The sequence below is a fragment of the Rhinolophus sinicus genome, chromosome 18, assembly GCF_057876585.1.
Source record: "Rhinolophus sinicus isolate RSI-liver-muscle chromosome 18, RSI-T2T, whole genome shotgun sequence".
In the NCBI taxonomy this organism is placed as follows: Eukaryota; Metazoa; Chordata; class Mammalia; order Chiroptera; family Rhinolophidae; genus Rhinolophus; species Rhinolophus sinicus.
In genome coordinates, this window is record NC_142518.1 from 61,222,593 (window position 1) to 61,236,940 (window position 14,348).

The 14,348-nt window shown below is 36.2% G+C and overlaps 1 pseudogene; it reads right to left on the minus strand.

Annotated features, from left to right (window-relative positions):
* Positions 1-6,365: 6,365 nt before the first annotated feature.
* Positions 6,366-9,573, minus strand: LOC109438467 (mitogen-activated protein kinase 6 pseudogene; annotated as a pseudogene).
* Between the last annotated feature and the right edge of the window lie 4,775 nt (positions 9,574-14,348).

The following is a 14,348-nucleotide window of genomic DNA, read 5'->3' on the forward strand; positions in this document are numbered from 1 at the left end:
ATAACACAATTTTAATTTCCAAGTATTATATTATTTTCTGGATGTTTCACTCTTATATAATGTGTTCTTATTTCATTATTGCATGCACGCACACACACAAGCACACATGTCTGCTTGTGTGTGTGTGTATGTGTGTGTGTGTGTGTATGTGTGTGTGTGTGTATTTAAGTTTCTTCTCCATTCATGGTCTCTGATTCTAACAATTTTCTTATTTTATGTTTGTTTTGTTCTCACTCTTTCAACCTGTGTTTTCCCGAAGTGCCTGTTAAGGCTCACTACACGCTTATATACAAGGGTGAAACAGTGAAAAGCTGATTAAAAGTTCTGTACACAAGAATAGTTGTTTTAGACTGTGTTCTCCAATGTAGAGTCTTCTGTATGAGCCAATTTTACGTAACAAAACCCAGTGTCTATATTTCAGTCTCTTTTTTTGGGCAGTCAGATCCTCCAGAGAAATATATTCAGCCTTTGTCTTGTGGCATTATCTTGGCTGCCATAATTCTGGGAGAAGAAGGCTGGGTGTCTCAACATTAACTCAGTATATACCTCCCTGAATGCAAAATTATATTATACCAATTCAACTATGCTAGGTGTACCTCAGTCTAAATACCTTTTATTCCATCCTTTTCAAAGGATAAAACTCCACGCCCTGCACCCCCAAGAAAGAATAAAAGTTCAGTCTTCTGCTGAACTGGGGAGAGGAAATTTCTACCTGTGGCAGTAGGGATGGGAATTTTTGTTTTAATTTTCCAATCTACCCTTTTGTTGTTTAGGTCATCTCTTTTCCCATCTAGCAATGGTACCTTTAGCAGTTCCTAAAGCTTTGGACAATATCTCAACTTTTCCTACTTCTACCTTAGGACTCAGATTTCATGGGTCCTCTAAGTCAGTTATCATTCACTCATCTGATTTTCAGTTTCCAAATTTGTCTCTCTTTAGTCCTCTTTCATTTTCTTTGACTATGGGTCTATGACGAAAATTTCCCCGAACATTATAGGGAGGTTTTAGGAGAGAGTAGAGATTAATGCATATGTCCCGTTCACCATCTTTATTCATAAGTTTCCCAATACAACTTTCACATAAATATTTGTTCTGTAATTTTATTTTCAGTTGTATCTGATATATGAATAGAGGTTTAAGGACACATTTCATATAGGAAACTATGATTCAGCATGTGATCTAAAGACAAAATCAACCCAATTCTTGTGACTTGTATGATAGGTAAAAACTAAACTTTTTCTGTATGATGAATGACATTACTCAAAACTGAAAACTCTAGCTCAGAGTAACAATATTATAGAGAACTATTTATGTAGGTAAAACAGTTCTAGATTTAACAAATCAAATATAATTAATGTTCAACAATCTCTTTAGCGTAAATGACTTGCAGGCAGAAATGCTCACACCATCACATTTTTAAATTATATTTTAATCTGCTTATTATGTTTTGCACAGTAACTACTGTAGTAATATTCTAATATTATTCTTATGTCTTGTATTTTTGATCAGTAAAATAAAATTGTAGAAAGATTCACAGATTATTGCAAGGCAGATACATGGCAAAATACAACTGATAGGATTAATAATGTTATAGTTTCTTGAAAGGACAAATGAAGTGACCAGGTAAAGAAAAAACAGTTTCTAAGAAGATTATAAATATATTGCAATAGCCATTAAGATATTATCTTTTCACTATTTGTTTTAAAGTAACCAATTTCACCAAAGCTCTCGGGGACTTCAAATAACATGTAAAAATATAATATTAATTCAAATCTCTACAAATGAATCAAATATTAAAACCAAAAATTATTTTCAATGTCATATTTTCCCTCATATTAAATTTTCTTCAAAAGCAATTCTATCAGACAGGTTTGTTTTTATTAGTGTCTAATGACATTCAGCAATATAGATGTTTATTTTCCAAGACAGAATTTTAAAAGTCACTAATTTGTGGCCAATAAGACTGTTCACTTGTAATGGGTTATCACGATTAGATATTAGCTATGCAGATAATAATAACCATCTTTACATTTTCTATCAGTATTAATGATAAGATCACTAACAAAGAGCAAAAATCTGAAATAGTTACTAATGCAGAACAATTTTTATGGTCTAATCTACTGCAAGAATTTAAAAATCATGTGCAAAGGACATACTGACTTATTAACAGTAAGAGCTATAAGGTTAATTTCCCATGAACTGTACAAAAAATTCAACCCTTTTAAATTCACTTTGGTTTAAAAATGAAATTTAATATTACTCATAACCTGTTGGAGGCCTTGCTACTGCTGTATAACCAGGTGCTAAATGTGTTGAAATAATGCATAATATTCATCTCACTCTCTTTCTTTTGCTGTCAAAATTTCAACTCTGTACATTTTCTGTAAATAATTTACATTTGAAAGTTTATACAGAGCCTATTTAGGGCCTTTGCATTCTGTGTTACAAATTATGGCTTAAATATTTTAACAGCTCAACTGTGACTAACTAATTACCCTTAGTTGAGAACTCTATTTGTATTTCAAAATTGAGGACAATAGACTATAATACCAATTCCTTTGAATATGTTGTCCTGAACTCTAGTTGTCAGGTATTAGTGCTTTTCATTGGCTTTACTATTGGTTAAGGAGCACTGGGTTGGGGGAGATATTTAATTCTTTTATTTATTTAATTATTTTTTAAAAGCCCCCTTTTTTTTTTCCTGGGCTCAGGAAGTACTTTGATGGGAAAAGGTGCTGGTTTATATGCTTTGGCTTAGACACCCATGCTCAAAAGTTTTCCAGCCTCCGAACTTAAGCAATCAAGGGCTCAGGGGTAATTAGTTTGTCTTCCCTCCAAAATTATAACTTGAAAGATCAAAGAAGTAATCCTGACATCTGGGTTCACATTATGTAGATTTAATTGTTTTCATAATGAAAAATATTTGTCTGACTTGGTTGATTGGTTAAAGTACCCCAATTCAGTGTTGTATAATTTTAAGCTCTTTACTAGCAATACAGAGGACATTCATAGGTACAAGGGGAAAGAAAAGGATAACAAAAAGATCAGGAGATTAGAAAGCTCTGGGATAAATTTCTGATTCCGATTATGAACTAAATTAGAAAAAAAATCCAAGGGCTAAGAAAAAAATCTATATTTCAACTCACCAATATCTTTTCTCAGGGCCTCCTCATGTTTTTCTTGTTTTCCTCTCATTCTGCAGGATGCCAAGAGTTTTCAAACATACTACTTGATGTCTGCTCCCAAGTCCTTCTTCACTTAACCTCTGAAAAATGTAGAAGGAGGTATTCAGTTCCATGGTTATGTTCAATTACAATATTAAAATAAAAATAATACGTTGATCTACTAAGAAAATATTTCATACAACTATACATGCCATAGTTATTAATTGAAGTAGAGCCATAAAGTGCTGCATACAATCATTTTATCACAAGTTGAATACACCCACCAGTTTAAAAGTTTATTATCCCTCAGTACAGAGCAATAAGTTGATAATAATCATAATAGATTCAATACTTAATAAGTGCTACAGAATATGGTAAACGCTTTCAACAAATTATGTCTTTAAACCTACTAACACATTACTCATTTAGATTTAGATAAAATTAAGCAACTTGTCCTAGGCCATTCGACTGATAAGTGACAGAGGCAGGATTTGAACACAGTATATCTAATTAAAAATTCATGCTTTTTGAATCATGCTTTATAAAATAAGCACCAACACAACAGCTCCTCCACTGTAGTCATGGCCAGTCTTCACAATCAATAAGCCTAAGGCTCACTCCCTTACACTGGTGTGCCAACAGCAATCAAGGTTCAACTACAACAGGAGGGCCCACATAACCCATACAAGGGACACACCTGTAGCATCCAGCTCAGGTGACCAGCGAGACTGTGCCACTGGGTCCCATAGCACACCTACTACATAAGGCCACTCTACTAAGACCAGGAGACATAGCAGCCCTACCTAATACATAGAAACAAACACAGGGAAGCAGCCAAAATGAGAAGACAAAGAAACATACCCCAAATTAAAGAACAGAACAAAGCTCCAGAAAAAGAACTAAACAAAATGGAAACAAACAATCTACCGGGTGCAGAGTTCAAAACATTGGTTATAAGCATGCTCAATTATCTCAGTGAGAGCTTCAACAAAAAGATAGGAAACATAAAAATGGAAATAGAAACCACAAAGAAGAACCAGTGAGAGTGAAGAATACAATAACTGAAATGAAGAACACACCAGAAGGAATCAATAGTAGATTAGATGAAGCAGAGGATCAAATCAGTGATTTGGAAGATAAGGTAGGAAAAAATACCCAACCAGAACAGCAAAAGAAAAAAGAATCCAAAAAAAGAAAGAGAATATTTTAAAAGCGTACAACATTAAGCATATCAACTTTCACATAATAGGGGTACCAAAAGAAGTGAGGCGGCGAAGAATTGAAAACCTATTTGAAGAAATTATGACAGGAAAATTCCCTAATCTGGCAAAGGAAACAGACATATATGCCCAGGAAGTGCAGAGAGTCACAAACAAGATGAACCCAAGGAGTTCCACACCAAGACTCATCATAATTAAAATGCCAAAGGTTAAACCCAAGGAGAGAACGTTAAAGGCAGCAAGAGAAAAATCAGTTATCTACAACAGAGCTCTCAGGTGATTTCTCAGCAGAAACTTTGCAGACCAGAAGGGATTGGCAGGAAATATTCAAAGTGATGAAAAGCTAGGACCTACAACCAAGACTACTCTACCCAGCAAAGCTATCATTTAGAATTGAAGGACAGATAAAGAGCTTCTCAGACAAGAAAAAGGTAATGGAGTTCATCACCACCAAAACAGTATTACAAGAAACGTTAAGGAAACTTTTTTAAGAAGAAGGAAAAAAAGATTAAAAATATGAATAATAAAATGGCAATAACTACATATCTATCAACAATTACTTTAGATGTAAATAGATTAAATGCCCCAATCAAAAGGCACAAGGTGGATGAATAGATAAGAAAATAAGACCTTTACATATGCTACATACAAAAGACTCACTTCAGATCAAAAGACACACAGACTGAAAGTAAAGGGATGGAAAAAAAAATGTTTAATGAAAATAAAACTATCAAAAAACCTGGGGTAGCGATGCTTCTACTAGACAAAATAGACTTTAAAATAAGTCTATAACAAGAGACTAAAAAGGACCCAGTAATCCCACTTCTGGGTAATTATCCAAAGAAACCCAAAATGCTACTTCAAGTGGACATGTGTATCCATATGTTCATTACAGAATTGTTTACAATGGCCAAGATGTGGAAGGAGCCTGGGTGTCCATCAATTAATGAATAAATACAGAGTAGGTGGTACATATATACACTGGAATATTGCTCGGTTATGAAAGGGAATAGGTTCTCGCCATCTTGGCGGCATGATGGACCTGGAGGATACTATGCTGAGTGAAATATGTCAAATAGAGAAAGACAGGTGCAATGTGATTTTGCTTATATGTGGAATCTAAAGAACAAAATAAACAAACAAAATAGAAACAGACCTGTAGACACAGAGAGCATTTTGGTGGTTGCCAGATGCAAGGGAGTTGGGGGGGGGGAGGGTTGAAAAAGGGAAGGCGTTAAGAAGTACAAATTTGTTGTTACAAAACAGTCATGGGGATGTAGGGTATAGCATAAGGAATATAGTCAATAATATTGTAGTAACTATGTATGGTGTCAGATGCTACTAGATTTATTGGGGTGATAGATGGGAGGGGGCTTGAGGGACAGGGTGAAAAGCTGAAGGCATTAAGAAGTACAGATTGGTAGTTAAAAAATAATCATGAGGATATAAAGTAAAGCATAGGGAATATAGTCTATAATATGGTAATAAGGTGTATAGTGCCAGGTGGAGCACTTCTTAAATTATATAAATATCCTACCACTATGCTGTACACCTGAAATTAATATTGAATGTCAACTGTAATTGAAAAATGAAAAAAGGGGGGTATGTGAAGGGGAATAAGCGGTTCAAATTTCCACATATAAAACAAATAAGTCATGGGGATATAATATACAGCATGGGCAATATAGTCAATAATATCATGATAGCATGGTACAGTGTCAGATGGATGCTGGACTTATCATGGTGATCACTTCTTTAGGTATATAAATGTTCAATAACTCTTTTGTACACCTGAAACTAATGTTGTGTGTTAGCTGTAGTTTAGTAAAAATCTTTTAAAAAATGAAAACCAAGAACTAATAAAATCCTTTCTAAATGACACCATCTGATTCAAGTAAAAAATAAAATGGCTTAAACACTAGTAATAAAAAAGACAAATACATTTCATGAAGAATACAATGAGAAATGTCTGCTGAGTCTTTTAGTTCAGATGTTTCAGAATGCTGCTGTATGTTTTATGAGGGATCTGAGGGGAAGATTTCATAGCAGAAGGTGTTAATGCGGCCTGTATTGACTTAAGTGGTGACCCCATAGGTCTGTGAAACTGTGGGATGCCTATGGATTGAAGCTGCTTGCTAAAGAGGAATTCCCCACTACTACTCAGAAATTCTTCATTTCCTCTCTCCCCAAGCTTCCCATCCTTTACAGGCTCAGGTTCTGGCATTTCAGTATCTTCTTTCGTGCTAATGAACTTGTCCAAGTAACTGGTGTGTTGTTGTTGTTTTTGTTATTGCGTTTTTAGTTGTAGACATAGCATTTATTGAACACTATGTGAATGTGTGTTGTGATACATTAGCTGACATAATCTTCTCAACAACGTTATGATAGGTGCTATTATGATGCCTCATTTCACAGATGAGAAAACTAGAGATTTGGGAGAGGTTGAGTGACATGCCCAAGGACACAAACACACACACACAACTGGTGTGTTTTCCTTATCAATTTGTTCAACCTTGCTTACCTCACAATAAAATGATTTATGAGAAAACAGTCCTCCCCATCACCCACAAACTGGGTATCCCATGAAGATTGATACAAAGCTTCTAATTGAGCCAAACTTACCATTTCTTTTTCCTGTTTTTCTCAGCTTACTGACTTTGATATCAAAGTTTTCATTTCCAGTTGGCACACTGAGCTATTCAAATCATTTAATTTATCAACACCATCAGTAGGCTCATGTTGTGAACAAAATTGAATAGTTTCTGGAATGAAAGAATCAAAGTCAAATCCCTGGTTCTTCTCCCTTTATTTTTCAGCCAGTTGCTGTGATGCTTCCTCCAGAGGTACCTGGGCTTTAACCAATCCATTCCTTTTACATTTTGACTTGCCTTATTAATCTGATTTTTCTTTGCTTCATTCCTTCTAATTGGAAAGATCTATAATAAACTTCAGTTCATAGTAATGGTTAAGTTCACTCTCTCTCCAAACTAAATTATCTAAATATGATGATGACGATCTCATTTTGTAGTTACAAGTCTGGCTACACTCCAGATCACAATATTTGTTTTCATGATGATCTGTGTACTGCCAGCAAGGCTCAGTAGAGTAACTGGTATCAAAAGGAGGATCCTCCAAATACTTTTCATGATCCCAATCCAAATATTTTCAAGGATTGACTTGTACATCTTCTTCATCAGTGACATCAGACAGAGCTCTTGGGTCAAGCTGAACGTCATCAATATTAAAGTTTTTATGTATAGGCCAATCATTGGTAATCATGGTACCTTTCCCAGTTATAAGTGTGACTATGAGTTTCATCCAAAAGCAAAGTATCTTCACCTTCATTTTCAATATGAAAAGGATGACTTGATATTGGCTCATCCATTGCAAAAGAATAAAAAGAATATATGCTCATGCAAGTATGGGAAAGTGCTTCTTCTGCTGTGAACCAATCCATGGAGCTAAATGTCAAAATTTGTTCCAAGAAATCCAGTGCTTCTTGACTAACACTCAGAAATAGCTGAGTTAAAGGTTTGTGTGGCTCAGTTATGTCATTTCTGATGCAAATTGGAATTACGCTGAGAAGCTTCTGATGATCTTGCTCATGTACAACAGGAATCAATTATAAAATTAGCTGCATCTGTTCAAGTTCACATGAACCTGCAAAGAGGGATTTACCGGTTAGCATTTCAGCAAAAATGCAGCCTGCAGACCACATGTCAGTGGCTTTAGTGTAATTATTAGGAGAAGGTAAGAGACATGGCCGTCTGTACCATTTAGTAACCAATCCTTCAGAAAGATGACCCTTATGGGAATAATGAGGATCCATGATCCACACAAGACCAAAATCACCTACCTTCAGCACCAAGTCTTCAGTATTAAGGAAAAGGTTAGCTGGTTTGAGATCTCTGTGCAGTATGTTTGCAGAGGGAATGTATTTGAGCCCACGTAGCAGCTGATACGTGAAAAGCCAGGCATGCTCTTCCAGTAAAGGGCCCTGCTCCAGTACATTAGCTAAGTATGTCTCCATGTACTCCTGAACAATGTAAACACTGTTCAGTTCAGTGAGAGAGCCCTCATCATCTGTTAACTGGCTTACACTAGGACCAAGAATTTCAAACACTTTCACAATATTATCATGGTCAAGTCTTCTAATAATTTTGAATTCACATAGAGTCTGTTTGACACCCTGGGGATCAGTAAGGACAATTTTCTTAATGGCTACTCTTTGGTCACCGTCATTGTCTACAGCAGAAAAAAAACAATCCACTGCCTCCACAACCCAGTGGTTTTAAGTCCATACACCTAGAGCCCAAATCAAAACCATGAATGTTCACGAGACTCAAATTTCTCTGCTCTTTTGAAACCCTTACTATTGCCTTTTCCTTTCAAATTATTGAACTTGTGTAAATAAGGAAGAAAACTGGTATCCAAAAGAAAGATCTTTCAAAATGGGAGAAGAAAAATCATTTTGCTTCCACAGCAAGATGGGTTCTTGATGTTTGTTGCATATGCCAACCAGGCCTGTTGAATTCCACTTAGGTTTAAAGCTCAAAAAGCTCTCCTCATACTGAGCATTAAAAAGATCGCAGTACTCATGGTTCAAGAAAGGGGCAGCAAGTCTGCAGACATTTAAATAAATCACTTAAGAAACTCAAACAGAAGGATCTTGAGAGTATAATGCTAAGTAAAATAAGTCAGACAGAAAAAGTAGAGAACCATATGATTTCACTGATATGTCATATATAAAATTGAAAACAACAAAAGAACAGAACGAGACAAACAAATGAAGGAACAAATGCTCATAGATATAGACAATAATTTAGGGGTTACCAGAGAGTGACGGGGGAGAGGGGCTCTAGAAGAGGGTAAACAGGGTCTAACATATGCTGATGGAAAGAGAACTGACTCTGGATGGTGAACACACAATGTGAGATATAGATAATGTATTACAGAATTGTACACCTGAAATCTATGTAACTTTACTAACAATTGTCACCCCAAGAAACTTTAATAAAAAAAGAAAGAAACTCAAACAGATGAAATTACATATTATACACTCGGATTTACTGTGCTAAACGATTTAACATTTAATAAAAATGTGAATAAATATGCACATAGCAGACTTCTATGAGCATTTTCCTCAGTGCAAATACATTCAGTTTTGGACTGGTACCAAGCAGCAGCATCGTTCTAAGGTGCTAGTAAGCACTGTTTCCATTTTGCTTCTTTTTTTCCTTTGTTGCTGGATATTTTCACAGGAAGCCCTGGCAGCTGTTAGTTAACAGAAGTTGTCTTTTGTTAGTGATCAGGCGGCTCCATCTCACCACAATCACAGTAAAATCTCCCGTTCATCTTGCTCCAACAATGGGACTTCTTCTTCTCGTCTAGGGAGTGTGGGGCCTGCAGAGAGCCCCCAGTGTCAGCACAGGTGTCTAGCCATGCTGGCGGCAGCAGAGGGCGTCTCCAAGGTTCTCACATTGCTGCAGTTGCCACCATGTAACCCCCACCCACAAGAGAGGATGAGGGTCTTTGATCCTTTTGAATTAATTTTTGTGTTCAATGAAAGGTTAGGATCCAACTTCATTACTTTGCATGTGCATATCCAGTTTTCCCAGTACCAGTGTACATGAAAAGATTGTTCATCCTCAGTTGGATGCTTTTGGCACCCTTGTCAAAAATCATTTGACCATATATGCAAGGCCTTTTTTTTTTCCTTATGGGATCTCTATTATGGTCCATTGGTCTGTATGTCTACCTTTATGTCTGTTTAAGGAAAATTTCTGATTTTTCCTTCCTATGTGTTTTTCCTTGCTGTGTGTTTCTTCCCTGTGAGTCTCTTTACTACTCACACAAAACAGTTCACTTCTGACACTTCTGGTCACCAAACATGTGGAGGTTTTACCCCAAATAAGGAATTCTCTGTGACACCAGCTAAGTGTCCTACAATTGAACTCAATTCTGACACTATCTACCTGGAGATAGCATCAAGTCCTACAGGTCAAGGGCTTAGTTCCACAAGACTGCCTCCACCACACACTCACTTCAGATGCCAGTCACAAGCCCTGGTTATCACCTGTGCTTCTGACCAACCAGCTACAGATTGGAGGTTCCAAATGCCCCCTCCTTGAGTTCAATTAATTTGCTAAAGCAGCTCACATAACTCAGGGAAACACTTACTTATGTTCATCAGATTATTAAAGGATATAGATGAATATCCAGATGAAGAGATACTTAGAGTGACATCTGGGAGAGCCCTGAGCACTGGAGCTTCTGGCCTCATGGAGCTGGGGTATGTCACCCTCCCAGTGTTATGTTCATCAACCTGGACACTCTCTGAATCTCTTACTATTGGGATTTTATGGAGGTTTCTTCACATAGGCATGATCAATTACTAACTTCATTTTCAGCCCCACTCCATTCTCTGGAGGATGAGTGTAGGGCTGAAAATTCAAGGTCCTAATCGTGGCTTAGTCTTTCTAGTGATCAGCTCCCATCCAGGAGACACTTAGAGTCACCCCAGGAAAATAAAAGATGCTCTTACTTCTCTTATAACTTAGTAATTTACAAAGTTTCTAGGAGCCCTGTCAAGGATGGGGTTAAAGACAAATATGAGAACAACAGATGCTCCTAGTGTTCTCAGTTTGGAAATTACAAGGGTTTTTAGGAGCTCTGTGCCAGGATCTGGGGGCAGAGACCAATATATATATATTTTATTATCTCACAGTCCACCCCTGGTCTCTGGCCATGGATATCTTAAAGCAAAATGGTATGCAAATTAAGAGATACTGGCACATGACTAGAATCTCATGTGCTCATTAATAATCATTCCACTCCATCATTATCTCATGTGAAAAGTATCTCCCAGAGTGAGGCAACTCAGATTTGCAGGCTTCTATCCAATCTTGTCAGGTTCGAAAAGCCAGAGTGGTCTCCATAAACATATGGCTTCATATGGTTTTCAGGCATCTGAAAGAATTGAGCTAAGAGACAATATTACATCTTGTACTGAGCATCTTTCAAGGTGTTAATGTACTATTGAATTCCCCTTATTACATAACTCATTTATTTATTAGTTTACCCTTAAATACTATTCCTCTTTCTCTCCATTTATACCCAAACTCTGTCACCTTTAGAAGGGACATTAGTTTTGACCACTGGGATGGTCTAGTTCACAGGCAGCAATACCAATCTAGCAAGTCCTGTCCTTCAGTCTACTCCCTTTCACTTAGGGTAAGGTGATATAGGTGCAGAAAGAGAGAGATATCTTTACCACCATGCAGTAAAGCTGCATTAACTGTTAGCTCCAATTTTGTCAGATGCATTGAAAGTACATCCTGCCTAATAAGACCCTTAGGGATTTTGACATAAAGGTTGAAAACATAGTTACATTTTCTTGTTTAGGAATTACCGTTGTAGTTGCAGCCCTGGTCCTGTGACCACTAAATCAGGTAGGGAAAGAGGCGGCCTACCTATGAATATCTCCTTCTTGTATTCCTCAGGCAGCATAATACTGTATAAAGCATTTTCATTTTATTATGGAACATTTCTGGACACTGCCATCCCCATTAGAGCATTTCTTCAACATCATCCTAGACATTATGGGTATTTCAGGTTTTAAGGTCATTTTACGGCCTTCTGTGACTGCGGTAGCTTTAATTAATGTCTAATAGGAAGGTAGTAACTACCCCTCAAATGGAAATTCTGTAGCCCAAAGTCCCAGTAGTTGTCACTGGGATGTGATCACACGCCTTTGCCATAATCTCCAGTTTACACTCCACTTAGGGTTATTGCACAGAGGATTGGTCCTTACCAGCACCCCTGCTTCAACTTCACACTGTGTGTACTCAGGCAATCTTATTGGTTCCCATTTAGGATGTCCAATTAATGTTTCTTGTAGGGCGGATTTGCATGCCTTCTGTTTTAAAGTACTAGGTAGGGAAATGTTCCCTAGTCAGATACAATGTTCGTCTCCGTAATACAAACAGGTGAAAGAAATGTGACCACTTCACATAAAGTCTGCCCAAACATACCAATTCACCTATAAACTTTTACCCTTATCGCATCAACTCATGTTCCTAACTGTAGCCTTTGTTAGGACTTCACCAATAGGTTTTGGTCTTACAATACTAAACATAACACTAAGTAACCACTGTGAACAATTAATTTCATATAAACAAATCACATAACCTAGAAGGAATGTATAAATTCCTAGTAAGATACAACTTACCAAGACAGAATCATGAAGAAATAATAATAAAAAAAAGAACAGACAAATAAAAAGTAAGAAGATTGAATTAGTTATCAAAAACTTTCCAACACCAAAAAGCCCTGGACCAGAAAGTTTCACTGGGGAAATTCACCAAAAATTTAATAAATAATTAATGCCAATCCTTCTCAAGCCCTTCCAAAAAATAAAGAGGCAGTAACACTCCCAAACTCACTTTATGAGGCCAGCATCACCCTCGTAGCAAAACCAGATAAGGATACCAAGATAAAGGAAATCTACAGACCAATATTTCTGATGAACATAGGTGCAAAAATTCATAACAAAATATTAGCCAATAAAATACAACAATATATTAAAAGGATCATACACCATGATAAAGCAAGATTTATCCTGGGAATGCAAAAATGATTAAACAAATGCAAATCAACAAATGAGATATACCATATTAATGGAATAAAAGATAAGCATCATATGATCATCTCGATGATGCAGAAAAAGCATTTTACAAAATACATTTTTTTCTTGACAACAATGCTAAACAATTGAGTATAGAAGAAATATACCTCAACATAATAAAGGCCATATGTGACAAACCAACAGTTATCATTATAATCAATGATGAAAGGTTGAAAAAATTTTCCCTAAGATCAGGAATAACAAAAAGGTGACCATTCTCATCACTGTTATTCAACATAGTACTGGAAGTCCTAGTCAGTGCCGTCACACAAGGCAAAGAAATGAATGACATCCAAATCAGAAAGAAAAAAATAGAATTGTCTTTGCAGATGATATGATTTTATATAGAGAAAATTCTAAAGACGCCACCAAAAACTGTTAGAAATAATCAACAAATTCAGTGAAGTTGCAGGAAGCAAAATCAACATACTAAAATCAGTTGCATTTCTATATACTGACAACAAAATATCTGAAAAAGGAAGAAAACCATCCTGTTCTCAACAGAATCAAAAACAATATAATACTTGGGAAAGAGTTTAACTAAGGAAGTGAAAGATTTATACCCAGAAAATGAAAAGTCTTTGATGAAAGCATTTGAAGATACAAACAAATGGAAAGATAGCCAATGTTCATGAATAGGATAGGAAGAATTAATATTGTTAAAATGTTCACATTAACCAGAGCCTTCTATGCACTAAATATAAGCTCTATCAAAATCCCACAGGCATTTTTCACAGAAATCGAAGAATAATCCTAAAATTTGTATGAAACCACAGAAGTCCCCAAATAGCCAAAGCAATTTTGAAAAGAAAGAACTAAGCTGGAGGCATCACACTTACTGATTTCAAACTATACCACAAAGCTACAGTAATCAAAACAGTATGGTACTGGCATAAAAATAGACACATAGGCTAGAGGAACAGAGTTGAGAGCCCCCAAATAAACACTAGCTTATATGGTCAACTAATGTATGACAAGGGAACAAAAAATACTCAATGGGGAATGGATAGTCTCTTCAATAAATGGTTTTGGGAAAACTGGATAGCCACATGCAGAAAAATGAAACTGGACCCCTACTATACACCACTCAGAAAAATTAACCCAAAATGGATTAAAGACTTAAGCACAAGAGTTAAAACTGTAAACTCCTAGAAAAAAACGTGAAAATAGTCCCTTGATATTGTTCTTGGCAGTGATATTTTGAAGGTTATATCAAAACCACAAGCCACAAAAGCACAAATCAATAAGTGGAACTATATGAAACTAAAATTTTTCTCC